This window comes from Fukomys damarensis, unplaced genomic scaffold (genome assembly GCF_012274545.1).
Source record: "Fukomys damarensis isolate Sample0158 unplaced genomic scaffold, DMR_v1.0_HiC HiC_scaffold_35, whole genome shotgun sequence".
Classification (NCBI taxonomy): domain Eukaryota; kingdom Metazoa; phylum Chordata; class Mammalia; order Rodentia; family Bathyergidae; genus Fukomys; species Fukomys damarensis.
In genome coordinates this window covers 37,358,026-37,376,426 of record NW_022900947.1, presented here as the reverse complement: position 1 = coordinate 37,376,426, position 18,401 = coordinate 37,358,026, and the positions used below count along the sequence as shown (strand labels likewise).

General features: G+C 36.7%; 1 protein-coding gene and 1 pseudogene across 1 annotated transcript in view; one reads left to right on the top strand and one right to left on the bottom strand.

The window, feature by feature from the left end:
• Corin (corin, serine peptidase) overlaps positions 1–18,401 on the top strand; it is a 243,289-nt gene that overhangs the window by 112,191 nt on the left and 112,697 nt on the right. The gene's annotated exons all lie outside the window — the stretch shown is intronic.
• LOC104873540 lies at positions 7,956–8,431 on the bottom strand (annotated as a pseudogene).

Here is an 18,401-nt window from a genome sequence, read left to right as displayed (position 1 = left end):
AAAATACCTTGTCTCTTTTATACGTAGATGTAACCTTTAAGGGCACCAAATTAAAAATCTGTTGATTTTTATTCAAGCCATGGTGGCTTTGCTTAGTAATTGTTGGAGCTTGAACTAGTTTCTTAAATCATTTAAATTTCCGCTTGCTCAAATTCACAACAAGAATAATAATACCTGAATGGTAGAACTATTTTCTAGACTAAATGAAATAATTATTTGAGATAATTTTGAAAGCCATAAAGCCTTATGCAAATGTAAATGCTTCAACAGAAATTTAATACCAACTGGTTTACTACATGGAAAAGGAATGATGATATGTATAGTCTAAAGAGTCCATAGGGCAATGAAGAGATAAATGTGTATGGGTGGTGCCAGAGCACAAGACAAAGAGGTGGGCCGAAGTAGTGTACTTGGGAGAGGGTGGGGGGAAGTGGTAAGGGTGGGGGGGCCGTAAATAGATCATTCAGGGAAAAGAAGGTGGTCAAAAGAGTAAATGATTTACTCAGCTACCATAGTGGGCAACTGGAACTTAATTTGGAAATGACATATAGCAAATGGCTCAAGATTGGCCCACTAGAAGGATGAGAGAGCTAGTGTGTGCTCTTTCTTCCAACAATCTTTAAAGCTCACAGTATTTGACACAACTCATAAGTGCAATGTCTTAAGAGACTTGGGACTGTGAAGGAAGTATAAAATTTGGCTCCCGCTTCCAACCCTGTTGTTAATCCTTCATCTGCAGCACTGTCTTTGCTTCTTTGCTTTTAGTTTCTAGAACATCATTCTGCTACGATCTGCTTCCCGGCTTGCTGGCCACATACCTGTCCCTGTCCTTTTGCTCTAACTGATCCCTTATTATTGGTATTCCACAAGATTCTATTTTCAACATTTTTGTATTTTCCCCAGGAAATCTAATACTTTCTTAAGGCCACATAAGCACTAATGACTCAACCTATATTTTATCTTAAATTTTATTCCACTTCCCTAAGTTTCAGACCCCTAGTCCACATCATTGCTTCTCTCCAGCCAAAGCCAGCTTTTGCTGCATCTCTTGGAGCCTCCGTCTGTGTTACTGTGTCCCACAGTAGCTCTTCTCCTCTTCTTCGAATTCTGGCATCATTTGCCTCACTAAGTCATCTCCTTCTCCCTGATAAGCTCTTAACTTGACTTCCAGGTAGATTTTTCTTCTTTGACCCCTTATTTTTAGTCTACTGTGTTGTTTTTCCTCATCTCTCTTCCCTTTCCACATGAAGTAGCTCAGGGTTTAGTCTTTTGTCTTTTGCCTTCTCATAATTTAATTCAGGCTCATAGCTTTAAAAACCATAGATTCTCTAAAAGTTGTAAATGTAGGCTTCTAGATGAGATCTTTCCTCTGAAATCAGAACCTATGTGCATATACGTGCTTTTACACACACACACACACACACACACACACACGTGGGGAGCTTGCACCGTCTTTTTTCGCAGCTTTTCTCATTTCAGTAAAGAATGACAACATTTTCCTAGTTGTTCCAGTCTGTAACATCCTTGACTTTTGTCTCCTTTCCTCACCATATCTCACTTGTCATCAAATCCTACTGGCTCGTCTGTCTGTCTGTCTGTCTATCTATCTATCTCATTGCTCACTGGCTCCATAATTGCTGTCTGCCTGGTCCAAGCCACCCTGGCCCCTGCCTGATTGACCTTTCTGCCTTTTACTTGTCTTCTTCACTGTCTCTCAAGGACCCTATAGGTGATTCTACACACAGCAGAAAAAAGATCTTTTAAACATTCACAAATCTTGTCTCTGAGTTTTCTAAAGTCTTCTCATCTCACTTAGTATACAAGTTACTGACCTAAACAAACATTAAAGTCTGTCTGCAGGGTCACTGCATTGCACAGTCCAGGGCAGTGAGTGACAATTACAAAAATTAGTGCAGAGTCCCCAACGGTTGTACAACATACACATGCTAGTCTACATTTTCTGACTGTCATTACCTCCCTGACCTCTCTGCTAATATTTTCTTTATGCTACTATGTACTCTCTGCCTGCAGTGTTCTCCCAGACAGGCATGTCAGTTATTCCTATCAGTGTACATACCTGACTGTAAGGCTGTAGCATAGGATGTGCAGGGAGAATGATGACAGATAGGAAAGGCATAGAAGTAATCATTATTATCATTGTCATTGTTGTTATCTGGATTATGACAGAGCTAAGGATATGAAAGATTGCTTTCATGTTTGAAGTTCTGGGGATTGAACCCAGGGCTTTTGCATTGAGTTACATCCTAGACCTTTTTTAATTTTTTAAGTTTGAGACAAGGCTTTGCAAAGTTTCCAAGTTGTCCAGGTTGGGCTCAAACTTGTGATTCTCTTGCCTCAGCCTTCCAGAAAGCTGGGCTTAGGTTCGCAGACATACTATATCCCACCATGCCAGCTTGGAAGAGTTCATATGAAAAAACTTGTGATTAACTTTTCTATTACTTGCATTTTATGTTGCTGTGACTAGAAACTTAAATATTTAAAAAATATTTTTATATGTTTAACATCTGTAAACACCTCCCTTTGATCTTTGAATTGCAAGAAATGCTCATTCTGTGGATGGCCACTGTCATTCTGTAAGAACCACAGTCTTGTTTTGCCTTTGCTATGCCCCATGCCCTGCATAAAGGGGCAGTGCCAAACAAAATAGATTTCTTGTTGAGTTTAAATACTACCTATTCTCTTTGGACTCAGTAATTCTCATTTCTAGATCATTTGAGATTAGAATTCTCTTCTCTGCCAAATATTGCTGTGCTTGAAGTGGTGTGATAGCTCTTGAGGCAGAACGCAGAGGCTTCCTTCTTTCACCTGCATCAAATTGATCTTGCTTTCTACATAACTGAAGTGCTGCACAGAGAGGTTGAATCTCAATAGCTCAAGCTTATAGGTTGAATCCTTGTATTTTCTTACAGAATATTATTTTGCTTAGTGGCTGAAGACCAATATTATGCCTTAGGATCAGAAATCTATATTTGCAATTTACAGATTACAATGAAACACGGGAATTTTTAGTAACAACAAGAGTTGGATTATTTTCAATATATACAACCATAAGTATACATTTCTAAGCTTATTTTGACCAATCATCTTTTTGGTTTATTCCAATAAAAATGTTGGTATCCATACCTGAATGATTCAAAACATCATCTATTTTAACCTAAATCTAACTTCATATGTCCCAATGTTGTCAAATTAATCATATCAGATATATTTTTATAGAACTAAGTAGAAGAAAAATTGCTATTTTTTTTCTTTGGCACAGAAGGATAGGATTCTATCTCTATATTTTTGGTAGGCATAGTTCAGTAAGCTCAAACAGTTTTCCTTGGAATTGAGCTGTAATGATATGGTGGTTGCTTAGTAATTCAGAGATTCTAGAGGTTAAACTTTAAACTCTGGGCCACCCACTGAAACTAGCAAATGATTCAGAATCGTCACATCAGAACCTGTGGATCTCTCTGTGAAATTGAGACTCCATTATATCAAATAGCATGGCAATCTTTACAGTGGCAACTTCAATGAGCTTAGCAATTGGAAAGTAATTTGAAATTTCTGTTTTCATTTGCTTTATCCATGTTTATTTGGTGCCTGAACCTAACACACATTGAAACAAAATGAGCTGCATTCTTATTAAGGAAGCAGTGTAACAATAGTATTTTAGAACTTTGGTCTCCAGAATATTTTTTTTTGTATACCTCTAAAAGAATTTTGAGAAATTATACAAACTGTAAACATTTTAAATTCAATATATAAACATTTTAAATAATGGCAGAGAATGCAAATTAAGGGTATTATAGTAATTGTCATTGTGAAGTGAAGCTGTTATATTGCTCTTTTAAATGTCTCCAGTGGAATTTAAATCTCATAGTAACTTGGCTCTCATCAACAATTCAAAAAATGATGATAAGCTCTTCTTATACCATTTAGCAAATTCCTTTTTTCTCCATGAAGTCATTTCTATTTCCCTTCTCTCGTAGAAGTCCATTTTGGTTTAATAACTTTTTAATGCTCATAATTATTTTTATTGCCCTATTGTACACCTTTAGAATAAAACTCTTCATAAAAATGCCAACTGCTAGTTTAAAAAATTTCCTTCAGCTGGGCATGATGATATACACCTCTAATCCCAGCTACTTGGGAGATTGAGGCAGGCTGGTTGCTAGTCCAAGGCTAGCTTAGGCAGGCAACGGAGTGAGAGCAACAGCAAAGCAAAATGAAACAAAATTCTTTCAGTTACTAGACATTGAGTGTCAATGATTTTTTATTAATTTATCATAATACTCATGATTTAAATCTATTATAAATTTTTATAAATGATTATTAGGTTTAAATATGACATTGAAAATTAGTACCTTGATGTATTGTTTTCTTTTACATTTGATCTTAGCCAAAAGGCCAAGAAGCGATTTGTAGGGAAAGTGGGAAGGGTAGGGGAAAGGTAATAAGGGAAAAAAAATATAAGAAAATGAAAAAATGGGAATAAAGTGTTTGTAAATGGGGAGGGGAGGAGGGGGTGAAGGGAGGGCAGGGACAAGGGGAGAAAATGAGAAACAAGACCACCTGTCATGTAAAGGTACAAGATCCCAATGATGAATGTAACTGTACTGTATACCTAAAGTGTACCAATAAACTCAATAAAAGAAAAAAAAATTGGTTTGTGGGCCAGGGATTTAGCTTATTGTCCTGCCTCACAAGCACAAGGTCCTGAGTTTGAAAACTATTCAAATAATTAAGAAAACAGGAATAGAAGTAGTTTTGCTGTAATAACATTCAATTATTTGAACAACATACCAGCTAATGTAAAAATCAGAGTAATCACCTATTGTGAACATTATTTTCAACAATCAAACAACTTACTAGATTTTCTTTAGCACTTTGAAATCACAGAGTACTTGTGAATGAATATTTTTAGCAGACAGTCATATCATTCATGTTCTCCATTTCTGAGAACATTATTGGGATTGAGGTGTTTGTTATTCTTTAGAGGCTCTTTGTACAGCCATGTTACTCACAAATAATTGGGAAAATTGAAGTATTATTAATTTCAGGCAAACTTTGCTGATGAAATGTATTTTTAATAAAGTACTTTTCATAGTATCATGAATTTTAAATACTTATAAAAAATTTGGAGCTGTTAATTTTACTCATTCAATTTATTTAAATTTAACTAATTGGTAAAAGCAGTCTTCAATGACAGATTTATTGGTCAGAGTTATTAACTGACCAGATGGGCTAACTTCTTTTTTTTTTCTCATTGAGTTTATTGGTACATTTTAGGTAGACAGTGCAGTTACATTCATTGTTGGGATCTTGTACCTTTACATGACAGGTCTTGGTTCTTATTTTTTTCCCTTGTCCCTGCCCTCCCTTCACCCCCCTCCCCTCACCATTTACAAACATTTTTGTTTCCATTTTTCATTTGCTCATATTTTTTCTTTTCCCTTATTACCTTACTTTTTAAAATTTACATACATAACATTTACTTTTTCTTGTGTACAGTCCTACAAGTTTTAACTTACCCATATTTTGTAACTACCAAGAAAATCACATGGCTACAGAACAGTTTTCTTTTAAAATATACCATGCTATATTTTGTAGTCAAATCTATACTCCTACTCAAAACCCCTGGAAAGCACTTATCTCCTTTGCAGACCTATCGTTTTGCTTTGCGAGCAAGAACAATAGGATGTGTTTGAAATACGGAGAGTATTTTGAGGGGAATTAATAACTGTGTATTTTACTGTAATAATCTTTTAAAATGTAAATTTTCACTATATATCTTGATCACACATCCTAAGAGACATACTTTTCTTTTTGTCAGTTGAAAGAAAGGAATTTGGGAAAAGGGAGAAAACTTGATGACTTCATCCCTCTTGTGGTCTTGAATAGGTAATTATAGAAAAGGGAGAGAGAATTTAAAAATATGAAAATTGTTTTCCTAAATACTGTATCTACCAGCATATACCCTCCTACAATTTTGCTTAATGGAGGCACATAGAACAGTTAGGAGATGGCTATTGCAGGGGTGCACGTTATTCTGGTTCCACTTCTTTAATGATAATATATATGTGAAAACAGGCACATGTAGGATGAGTGTACACAGTTATCACATCAGTACACATGACAAATATTAACAGAAAAGGGCTGAGTAATTATGAAGAAGGGACAGATAAACGTGAGAGTGAGAAGCTGCTGAAATCTGTGGAAATGGTATTTTGATTAGATATGTATAGAAGGAAAATAAATTAATTTTAAGCTAAGCTCTTATGAACATGGTTAAGGTTGCTACAGAATTAAAAAAAAAAACAAAACAAAACAAAGGAAGGATAGTGTATCCAGAATTTCCAATCCAAATAATAATGTGGAATAATACTGTCATAATAATAGTATATCACATTTGCTAAAAATTTACTGTATATTGTACTCAGTGCTATACTAAACACTTTAGATAGATTGTCTTATTTACTCTTCAGAGCAGCACTGTGAGGATTGTTTTTTTGTTGTTGTTGTTAATAATTGCATGTCTGTGTTCCCCATGAATTCATATGTAGAAACCCCCAAAGTCAGTGGTATGGTAGTAGGAGGTGGGACTTTTGGAAGTGCTAATTTTCAAAGGTGAAGCTCATAGGGTGGGATTAGTGTCCTCAAAAGAAAAGGACTAGAGCTCTCTGCCCTAACCCCACCAAAGAAGGCCATCTAAGGGACATCATCAGGAAGAGGGCCTCACCATGTTGACACTCTAATCTCAGACTTCAAACTGTGAGCAACAAATGTTATTTAAACCACTGTTTTGGTTTAGATATAAGGTATCCCTCCACAATTTTATCTGTTCAGAGGTGGGGGCTTTGAAAGGTGATTGGCTCGTGGAAGATGCTCAACTGTGGATTAATCCATTGGTAAATTCATAGTTGAATGTGTTCTTAGGAGGGGCTCCAGTAGGAAGAGGTGGGTCACTAGGAGCATGACCTAGAAGGTTACTTCTTTTTGTTTCTTCTTACTTATTCTTTGCTTGCAGCCATCATGAGAGAAAGTTTCCTAAATACTGTATCTACCAGCACATTCCCTCATAAACTTTTGCTTAATGGAGGCACATTCCACAGTTAGGAGATAGCTATTGCAGGGGTTATCGATAAGTTTCTTCTGCCATGTTCCTCTGTTATGAGGAACATTGTGCATTAGAGCCAGCTGACTATGGGTTTTGATCTATGAAACCATGAACCAAATAAACCTCCCCTCCTTGAAGTTGCAAGTGTCAGGTATTTTGTCCCAGAAACAGGAAAGTTGACAGAAGCTTGGTACCAGAGAAACAGGGTCATTGCCATTGTTATTTCTGACTGTCTAGTTCAGAAGCTTTTGGAACTGTTTGGGAAAGTCGTTTAGAAAATTGGAGAACTGTGCTGGAGAAAGCCTAGATCTGCTGTATGTAGATCTTTAAAAATTTTTTTAACACACTTTCCTTATCGAAAGTGACAAACAAAAAACAAAAAGAAAAAAGACCAAACACGTAAAAACTCAGGGTGCTAGAAGTACAAACTCAATTCATTCAAATTTAAGCTCATCCAGACCCTGGTCACAAACCCTAGTGAGGTGCACATGAGCACCAAGTCAGGGAAAGTGGGACCAGAGTAAATCTGAGTTGAAGAGAAAGGGGGGAAGGCGATCCGTGGGTCCCCTGTTGTTTATCTCTGCCTTCCCAAGGACTGGGCACCTCCCAGGTCCTGTCCTCTTGGCCAGAGCTTCGAAGACCAGTCCCAAAAGTGCTACCCCGCCTTGCTCCATCCTCACTTGTTTGAGCTTCTAGCCCTACTCTTCTCCACACTCTTCTCTGTGATCAGTAGCAGGTTAGGGAACTGTTTAAGCTGCAGCGAGGCTGGGGGCCAAGGGAGGTGTGGTGGAGATGGGTTGAAGAGAGAAGAACTGCTCAAGGACCTCTCTCTTCATGGGATCCCCAACTGTACAACCAGCTCCTCTTTCTCATCCACACAGATCTGAGAGAGTGCACTGTATGCATAAGCAGCTATCGTGGAGAACTGCTGCTGGTCAGAGAAGGGGATGGGCTCATTGGCTGGTGCTTGGTGGGGCTGGCTGGTGAGAGTTGGTGGTGGTGTCAGCTTCTTCCAATGGGTCAGGCTGCTGCTCAGCACAGCCAAGTGGGTACTGTAATGCCTCGACCGGTCCACATGCTCATGCTGCTCCATGCACTGGGAGTCTGCAGCAGACACATCGATGATGTTGCTAGCTGTCTTGGCAAGGATGGAGGAGAGCAGGGCCTGCTCATCTGTGCAAGCAGAAGGCAGGCTGTGGTAGCTGGTCTCAGATCCATCGAGGGCTTTGGTGGGAGGGCTACTTAGGTCTAGCTGCAGCTTTGCTCCTCACAATCCTGACCCAAGTCTTCGTTTTTGCTGCTGTAGCATCACCCCGTTGCTGGGGTAGGGCTAGGTGCTCAGGTAGCCCTGGGAGGGACAGTGTCCAGCAGGAACCCTTCTGTCACATGACCTATGGCTCCTTCTGGTGAGCTACTATCTGTTCTCCACCCCGCCCCCTTGTGTATATCTTGATGAGTGGCTCTGGTTGGGGCGCAGAAGAACAAAATAATATTGCAGTAAAGCCCAGGCTTGTTAGGATTCAGAAGAGAATGAGGACTCTTCTTTGAACTGGGTTAGAGGCCATGCATATTACCTTCTGATAAAGAACTTGTCTTCATTTTTCTCATGTCCTAAGACTTTGTATGAGTCTGGATTTAAAGGTAGCCAAGGAAATTTCAAGGTAGCCCACTGCAGAGTCTGTGGCACAGGTATTGCTGACTGTTTTTAGCCAGATCTGTAGTAAGAATCAGGCATAAAGATTAGAGCCAAAATAGGTGAAAAAATTTGCAGCTTGGCTGAAAAGGAAGCGCTCATAAAATTGAGACCTAGAAGAATAGTATTGCTAAAAATAATTAGCAGCATTAAAAAGAAGCCAAGTACTTTGAATCAAGACAATAGGAAAGATGCCTTGAGGATATCTCAGAAATTATTCAGGCTCAAGGGTGTAAAAGGGCAAACTTTTGAAAAGTTTTGCATTAGAAGTGAGCCTCAGGCTACTCGGCTCACTCAGAGCTGCCCAAGGAAGTGTATCTGAGTTCAACCATCCAGGCTTTCAGAGGTCATGGCAACCATGGTCACAGGATCCCCATCTACAGACCCAGCTGGCATCAGACTTTGGTGTTATCTGTGTGGTACTAGATTTACACATGTGCAGAATGCAAGAGTTAATGGGGTGTGGAGCCTCCCACCCGGATTTCAGATGGCCCAAGCCCGAAACTGTTATTCGACAGTCTCTGCCAGGGGCCCAGATGCATGAGCCTGTAAGAGTGAAGTTGAGGCTGCAGTGGAGACCCCAGGAGTTGGAGATGCCAGTAATGTCTTCTGAGGGAAGCTGTAGGCACCGGCAGAGATAGCCCAAGAGGCCATGTGGGCTGCAACCAGAAAGATCCCAGGGCCAGGGCTTTCCAAGTCCTTTGGGGTTTACATCTTGCCTCCACAATTTCTGGGTGTTGATCATGGAACTGTAGGTCCCCCACACCCAGTACTGGATCAAACTCAGGACCTTGTGCTTGCCAGGCAGATGCAGTGCCACTGGTTACGTCCCTGGCCCTGGAGCTATAGGTTTTAATATTTGTCCTGCTGCATTTCCGTCTTGCTTGGGTCCACCTCCTTTTTATTACTCCCTTTTGGCAGTCATTCCTCCTCCTTTAATTTGCAGGTGTCAGGTACTTTATCTCAGCAATGGGAAAACTAATATAAGCAGCCAGTCTGTGGCATACTGTTGTAGCAGCCAGAACTGACTGAGAAAACAGACTTAGTGAAGTTAAGTTATTTGCTCAAAATGATAGAAGTAGGACTTGCTAGAGCTGTGATTCAAACCTATTTAAATCTGGGTGTGTTAAGAGTTTAAAGACCTACGACATTACCTTTCTAAAACACAGCACACGTATTTTAAAAGGAGAAAAGAGAATTTCTGCATACATTTAACTTAATAACATTCAAAATTAATACCAAAAGGTGGCTCTCTGTACAAAGACCACTTATTTAAAAATTATTCCACTTAACCAGCAGCTATGTAGCTACAGTTAGACTTACAATATTAGGTTCACAAAAGAAAGGGAGGGCCTACTTCGTACAAAAAGTATATGTCATGCAGGGCTATTTTGATGCATAAGATATCCTTATATATTTCTAAAGCAAATGCTATTCATTAACCTTATAACTTATGATTAGATAAGCAATAGTCACATGCCCCAAACAGCTTATCTCTTCTTTTTTATGGAAATGTCCTATTTTTCTTTTATGATAGGCAGTTTGAATAAATCTCAACACAGGACAAAACAAGTGGTTATTTGTTAAATGCTGATATTAACCTGGTGAGGAGAAGTTTGGATGTTTCCTCTCAGTCATCTTGGATAAGATATCAAAAATGCATGGCTTAATCTAGGCTGAGAGTTTGTCCTGCAGTAGGTCTTTCTCCTGGAAGAATTCTAATGGAAGAAAACATGCACTGTTCAGATCTGCTGGTACAGAATAGTAGTGATAAAAATAAAAGAGCCTCAACATATTTTTATTTCTTGAAGCCTTTCATTTTGGAAGTCAAATACAGATGCAGGCATGAATGTACAGTCCTTTTATTTATTTCTGTTATTCATAGCACAGTGGTGCTATTTTTATGCAGCAAAGCAATGCCAGTTGATTTGACTGCGGACTTGACACCAAGAAAAATGCAAGGCCACATAACTCCTACCAAGAATGCACATCTGTCCTTTAGAATCCTGACCTACCACAACTAATTCAAATGGAGACCACAGAATGTTTGAGATGAAATTTCGCCGAAGGTCTTGGGGAGCATTTGATGGCTTACTCCTGCCCACCAAATAGGATGCAGAGAATTTGAAAGAGTTAAAATTTTCTGAAATTGCCTTATATATTCAGCAAGTAACACCATGGGATCTGACTGTTTACTCCATAGCATTTTATGAAATATTATTCTTTTGGGGTGGTAAGCTGTTTCCAATTTACTCCATTTGACATTTCAGACGACTTCCTGCTAAGTATAGCTTTTGAATAGAAGATTTTTACAGAATTTAAAGGATATAATATGAAAACTGAAAAATGTCTTGCTTAACTGTGAGAATCAACAGCCAGAGGACTATTTGAACATTATAATAAAACTTGTAGCATATTGTTTTGCTGATGGAAAACAAAACTATTTCATATGATTTAATATTCTTGTTTACATAAATAAATTATAATACTGGATTTAAGTGAAAGAATTATTTTTACTTTCTTTGTTTTTTCAGAACTCAGCTTAAAGAAATGCATTCAATCTGTCAAATATAAAATTACAACAAATGTAGTTATAATCTATTTGGCTTTTATTTGTAATTTGTCAAATGGGGCAGCATCCATTCTACAAAACAGAGTGAGGACCTATTGTGTAGTAGCAGGACTGTGGATTTTGTAAGATGGGAGGAAGGAAATAAAAATAGGGGGAAACCTGATTGGTATACATCTGATAACTTTTTTGGAAGGGTTAAGCAGAGAAGACTTTACACTGACTAAAGTAGAGTAGTAAATCCTGTTTTCAAGAAAACTGGTCTGTTTGAAATCTATCTGCTTTTAAAAACTGTTTGATTATGTAACACTTAACGAGACTACTCCATTTTTAAATTTGGCTTGGTCTAATTTCTCATAATTTTTATTTTAATAATTTTTCCCTTTTGATCACACTCTTAAGATCATGACCCAAACTTAGGAAATTTGGTGCTACTCTCAGTTGTCATCATCTTGGGTTTATTTTATGTTTGATGTGTGACTGGTTCCAAACATTTGAAACTTTCAATAATCTATGGCATGCCGAGCTGTGTATGGTGCTGCGACCCTGTAATCCCAGAATTCTGTGAGGCTGAAGCAGGAGGAGCCCAAGTTTGAACCTAATGGGGGCAATTTGGAAAATCAGTAAGATCCTGTCTCAAAAATAAAGTTTTTAAAAAGCTAGAGATGTATTTCAGTGCAGAAGCTCTAAATTTAATCCTCAGTACCATAAAATAAATATATTAAAAATATATAAATTGATATCAAGCATTTGGAGTATAATCCTTAGCCAAGGCCCTTATGAACCAAGCCAGCCATGCATAGATCAGAGAATGAGCTAGATGAGGAGTCTGTTCATTTCAAACAAAAAGCCTATTTGTTAATTTTTTGCCAGTGAGTCTCCATTATAGTCAACCTGAAACAAAAATTGTGAGCAACTGTATAGACTCCTCTCTCTTCATCTAATTGGCGACAGTTCCATTCTCTAATGTCCCATGACTGTTAAGTTGAAACAGGGAGTGGTAACATGAGGATCTCTAGAAAGGGACTAAGTAAAATATGAATAGTTTTCTTAGCCATGTTGCTAAAGTCAGCCAGCAGGTGGATCAGAGTATCTCTTAGGCCTTTTAAAGATTCAAGTTTGATAAATCCAAAGTTACCTACAGAAGTTCCTGACTGTAAAATTCTAATTACAGCATTATTCTGCCTTGTGAAAAAGGTATGCACAGACAAAATGGGAGTCTTATTCTGATGTATTAGGAAAATCTGTCCATTGAATGAAACTATCAATTTCTCATCCTGGTTTGCAGTTTGAATGTCTCTGGTTTACAGCATTTTGGTGAATTTTCTCTGTTACTTACACATCAGACATAAGAGTTACACCTAATTGTTTAGCTCCAGCTTCAGGAACAGAGTTCTTACTGTTAGCAATTCCATGAGTGAAAACTGGAATGGAGGAACCTAGAAAGATTCAGAGTCTAGATTACAGTAGTTAATAATACTTCAAAATGATGAATAAGGTTTCAACATAATAATAGATGTATCATTTGTTTTGAAATGTCATTTTTCTCTCTAAAGCCATCCTCATTTCTACTAAGAATAATATCTTTGCAGAATATATTTGTTTAATTGAAGTTGGCCTAATTTATTTACAGAAATGCAGTGAGAGTAGTAATTGACCATGTAAGCTCTTTTTAAAGTTTACTGTGCTGTACTTTTGATAAAGAATCTCAAATTAGACTTTTAAAAGCTTCTCCGTGACAGAAAGCCAAGCCAATGCAGGCTTTAGATTTTACCTGCAGTAGCTAGGGTTTCATCCTATGTATAATGAGATGCTGGTCAAAGCCTTGGTAATATAACCTGTATTTCCAATTGTATCCTGTTGTAGAAAGAGACTGTACTATTGAATATATGTAAACAAGACTATTCACGAATAGTTTTGAAATTCTGGAGAGTGAAATCAGGTAGGGAAAAAGTAAACACTTCAATTTTTGTTCACAGAGTATGCTTAGTAAAACTGTTGTAAGTTACGGATAGTTTAAAGGAAAGAAAGCTTTTCTTAAAGCTGGAAAACAGAATGTTAAGAGATCATTAATTTTAAAAAACTCATGAATCTGCATCAGCTCATTCAGTCTCATGCAATTTATTCTTGTTTTGCTTGATCTTATATAGCAACTTCATGATTCCATCGGCTTCTTCATTGGAGTTCTAGAACATTGTACTCAGTCCTAGAGTATGATTTTAAAATTATCGTACATCTGCACTTGTCAAAATGTTTTCCATAAAGCTCCTTGAAGACATACACTGCAGAATTCTAGTTGCTTGCAAATGAAACAAAACAAAACCAAGCCAAGGAAAACAAAAAGCTTTCAGAACAGCATAAAAATAGAGCAATTGACCTTGGATAACAAAATCTAAATTGATCATGGTTAATGATGCAACTCACAGAAAAATTTGATTATTTCTATGATATTGCATTTTTAACATGGTAAAGAGAATGAAGGTTGATAACAGATTGCTGGGATTCTCTTGCAATTTGAGGGACACATATATCTGTAATGTACCTGTAAATATAACATAAAGAAGGCTTAGCATCATTGAATTTGACAGTGCTTTCCATTTAACTTAGCACATCACATAAGCCTTATTTTGGAGAAGGGCGTGCTTGAGATTGAACCCAAGCGTCAGCATATTTAGTATGCATTCTGTTACTGAGCTCTAGCTCCGGTCCCTATTTAATATGTCTTTTCCCCATGATAAATATATCCTTCAGTGCCTTAGAGCTCCCAACTGAATAATCTCAAAGTAAATTTGAGAAAAAAAGGCTTGCTTTAAATTTTATTTTAAGAAGCATTCGAAACACTTGATTAAACAGTCTTGTTCAAAAGCAAATATAGGGGCTATGGATTTAGTCCATGTAGCCCAATTGTGACAGAGCACTTGCCCAACTTATGCAAAGTATGGTGTTTGATTCCCCAGCACAGGAAAAATAAATAAATGAATGAATAAAAGGGGAAATACTGTACAGAAGCCGTCATGGTTGTGAACAAAAAATTCTTTTAATATTCAGGAGATTCAGTTTTTTAAATCAATGTTAAGCAGTCAAAAGTATCTTGATAAAACCATATCTTTGTATCCTGGGCCAATTGCTTAAAAGAAAAAAATGAGTTACATTTTCAGACCAACACTCCAAAAATACTTTCGTTTTATCAGAGGAGACCAAAAACTACTTTGAACTAGTATGCTATTAATACTAAGGCTACTTTTGAAATACAGCTTTATAAACAACTCCATTTAATCTCTGCCAGTTTGGACCATGGATATGATTTTCAGAAACCTGTTATAACCTTTAAAATTAAAAAAAAATGAACTTTTCTTTTTTTTAAACAAAACCATTCTTCATACCTTTTCTTATCAAATCATCTTACTTTCTTTGCAGAGTTGTTTCCTGTACAATTTCTAGTAATTTAAATTACTTACAGAGTTAGCACTCTATATCTGTGAGTTCTACATTCACAGATCCAACAAACCATGGTGAGGTTTTTGTTTGTTTGTTTGGTACCAGGCATTGAACTCGGGACCTTGCGCTTGTGAAGCAGGCTGCAGAAACACTGAGCTAAATCCCCAGCCATTCAACAAACCATGGATCAACATTATTTGCAAATGTGTCTGTAGCAAACATATACAGATTTTTTCTTTTCATTATTCTTTAAATAGTAAAGTATAGCAATTATTTACATACAATTTGCACTATATTTGGAAAGATAAGTAATCTAAAGATTATTTAAATTAATTATACAGGAAGCTGCATGTAGTTTATATGCAAAGATTATGCCAATTAATATAAGGCACTCAAGTGTCTGAATTTTGGTTTTCACCCAGAGTTCTGGAACTAATCTTCCATGTGTTCTGAGGGCAATTTTATTACTTATATATTTTAAGGTTTAGTAATCTTAATTTCTAGTGAAAAACCAGTGACTATTGTAAACACTTACATTAGTATTCACTGTTTAATAATTTTTAAAAACATATTCCTCAATGTTTCATGTTTATTAATAGATACAAATTGATTTCACATTTCTATGCCATAAAAATAAGATGTCAAAGTAAATACACTTTAAACTTCTGCTCAACTAATGTTTTGGTATTTTAGAAATGATTCAGGCACGAGATCAATATCTATTAGTTTAATTTACGATTTCAAGTTACTGAAAAAAAATGGAAGTTATGAAAAGCTTATTTGTAAATGCTTATCTCATGTTCACACAAATTGCTTGATCTTAATAGTTGTTTAAACTGCTAAGAAACATCATCAAATTATTTTGCTGAGAAATCAGGAAAGTATCAAAAATATCACAGAAGCAAAAATGCTAAGAAGTTCAACACAGTTTTGCTTTCTCCTTTTACTTCTGTGAGTGGCACACATCAAGCAATTAATTTTTATTTTTCATTCTGTTCTTAGGTTAGTATCATAGTTTGATGATCTTAAACATCCAGAAGATAATAAGTTTCTTTGATAAATTTAGGTTTAAAATGTATTCTAGAATTATAGTTAATATTGACATTGCTAAAGGCATTCTTTTTTAGTTTTATCAGTCATTTAAAAACTAGCTTTGTTTACCAAAGATAATTTCAGATTCCATGAACTAAAAGGCCTTTGAGTTAGTTTCTAATTTTCTGAGAAAATATTTGATTCATTTTCCTATGTTTTACTTTAAGATAATTAAAGAGAGCTCTTTATAAATTTTGGCAACATCATCCAGGTTAGAAAAATATCACATATACATGCATAACTTACATTCATATATAGATATAATAAATATACTAGTATGCAGAATTTACAGCTTTAATTAAGATTTTTTCATTTGTCATTTTCCAATTTCACTGTCCCTGTTAGAATCTACCCATTCCACTTCTGTAAGCAATAGTGAGCCAGGTAACCCTAAATTCCTAAAAGAGATTTGAGTGGAAATTTTACATCTCAAAGTTTGGGCATGGAGGAAAAAAAATGCAAATTTGTTCTCTTCCAAGAAGAGCTTAGAGAATGTTGCCAGTCTTCAAACTAACTTTATTGAGGTTGTGGACTAAATTTTAAGATCTGAATGTCTACAAAGTTTATGTAGGTAGATGAAGCACCCTCTTCTACTTAAAACGGATTTAATTTATTTTCTTTTAATGTGAGCTTGAAATTTCTCTCTGGAGAGTGGCTAGAAACTCTAGTACTGCATGATAGCTGTGTTCTAGGAGATCCTGACCAGGAGGAGATTGGGTTTGGGTGTCACTCAGGTTACGAATGGAAAGATTCAAACAGGATGCTGAACAAAAACAAAAAGTCATAGAAATTCATGATAGGAATTTACAAGGAAGTATACAGATGAGACAAGAAGAAAATTTTAAAATCTGTTCAAAGTAACTGGTGGAGTTCTAGAAAGGTGTACAGTATTTTAGAAATCATGTTATATAGGAGGCTTTCAATTTGGATTTTGCTTCTTAACTGTATTACTGATTTTCTGTGGGGTCCTTTAACAAATAGAACAGATCAAGCATTTTCTGTGTGAGAGCTTGTCATAGAAAACTCTAAAAAAGAAGCAAATCTTTGTCTGGTTTTTATGAATACTTCAATCTGCTTTTCTTACCTTCATGGTGGGATAGTAACCAATCCAAAAGGTTGGGAAATTCAGTTTGTCTTATCAATTAGTTGCTCAAGTTTTAAATTTTTCCTTTAAAGAAACCAAACTTTTTGAAATATTTTTACAATCTTGAAAGAAGCACATGGATCATAATAAACATCCCTGGTTGGGCCCACTTTGGAAGTCCTTATTTTAAAATACACTTCTTAGGTGAGCAGTCTTGCTCATCGGGAATGCCACACAATGATCTTTGTAATTAAACTTATCAGTCAAAAAAGTAGAAAGATTTTGCTACTTGTACAAGTACTTTGCAGGTTCTGGGTCCCATCCTTTGCCCGTGTAAAAGGCAGGCATACCAGAAGGTGAAAATTAAAGATTCCATTTTTATGTGGAATCTTGGGTCTCTGACAGCCAAAATAAAAGCCTAACAGGAAAGTGTTACAAGGTCGAGTCAAAGGTTGCAAAGCTGAGTGTTTTCATGGCATAGCTCATTGCACAGACATTTTCCTGAGGCTGGTGGGCACTGCCATCTTTGGTGTCCGCTTTATCCTCTTTGGTAGTCTTACTTTTTGGTGACACATCATTCTAACAGCTCTAAAGTACCCAATCCTTGCCCACTAGTCAAGTGGCTTTTGTGCTGAGATTCCTTTGACCAACTTAGCCAATGATTTCCCTCTCCCAACTGTACAAGAACAGAAGAGAAAAGGATAAAACACAAAATTTCTGTGAATTTCCAAAAGGCAGAATTCACACTCTTTCAGGATTTGCTATTTACTGCCAATTTCTGTCTGACTGAGTTAGGCACCTGATCCTCCCTATGGTGCTCAGTCTTATCTCAGTCGCAACTTTGATTCCTGCCAGTGACTTGTAGTTTGCCATCACAAACCCCAAAGGTGTATATGGTCTCTCATAGCACAAAGCAAACCTTAGTACCCACCCCAAGGTCATGTACTCTCTTACACCACAAATTGACCATAGATTTAAAAAGCAAAATGTCTGGGGAACTCAATGCAAAGAACATAGCTAGACCCAAGGGGAATACCATAACCATCAGGGCTCCAGGAAGAAGTCAGTGGCCTCAGAAGCAGCCAGGTCACATTTTTTGCATTCTTCAGGGGTACTGAGGCAGTTGTGTTTTGGATAGCTTGTTTTGGTCACCAGAAATGTCAAAAGACCAAATCACAACGAATGTAGTTATATATCTTATTGGCTTTTATTTGTGATTCATGAGTAAGGGCAGCCTCCATTCTACAAAATAGAATGAAAGGTTCTACTGTGTAATATCAAAATAGTGGGTTTTGTAAAGTGAAAACAAGGGAAAATTAAAAAAAAAATAGGAAAAACCCCTGATTGGTTAATACTAGATTAATTCAAGTTACTTTTTATCAAAAAAAAAAAAAAAAAAAAA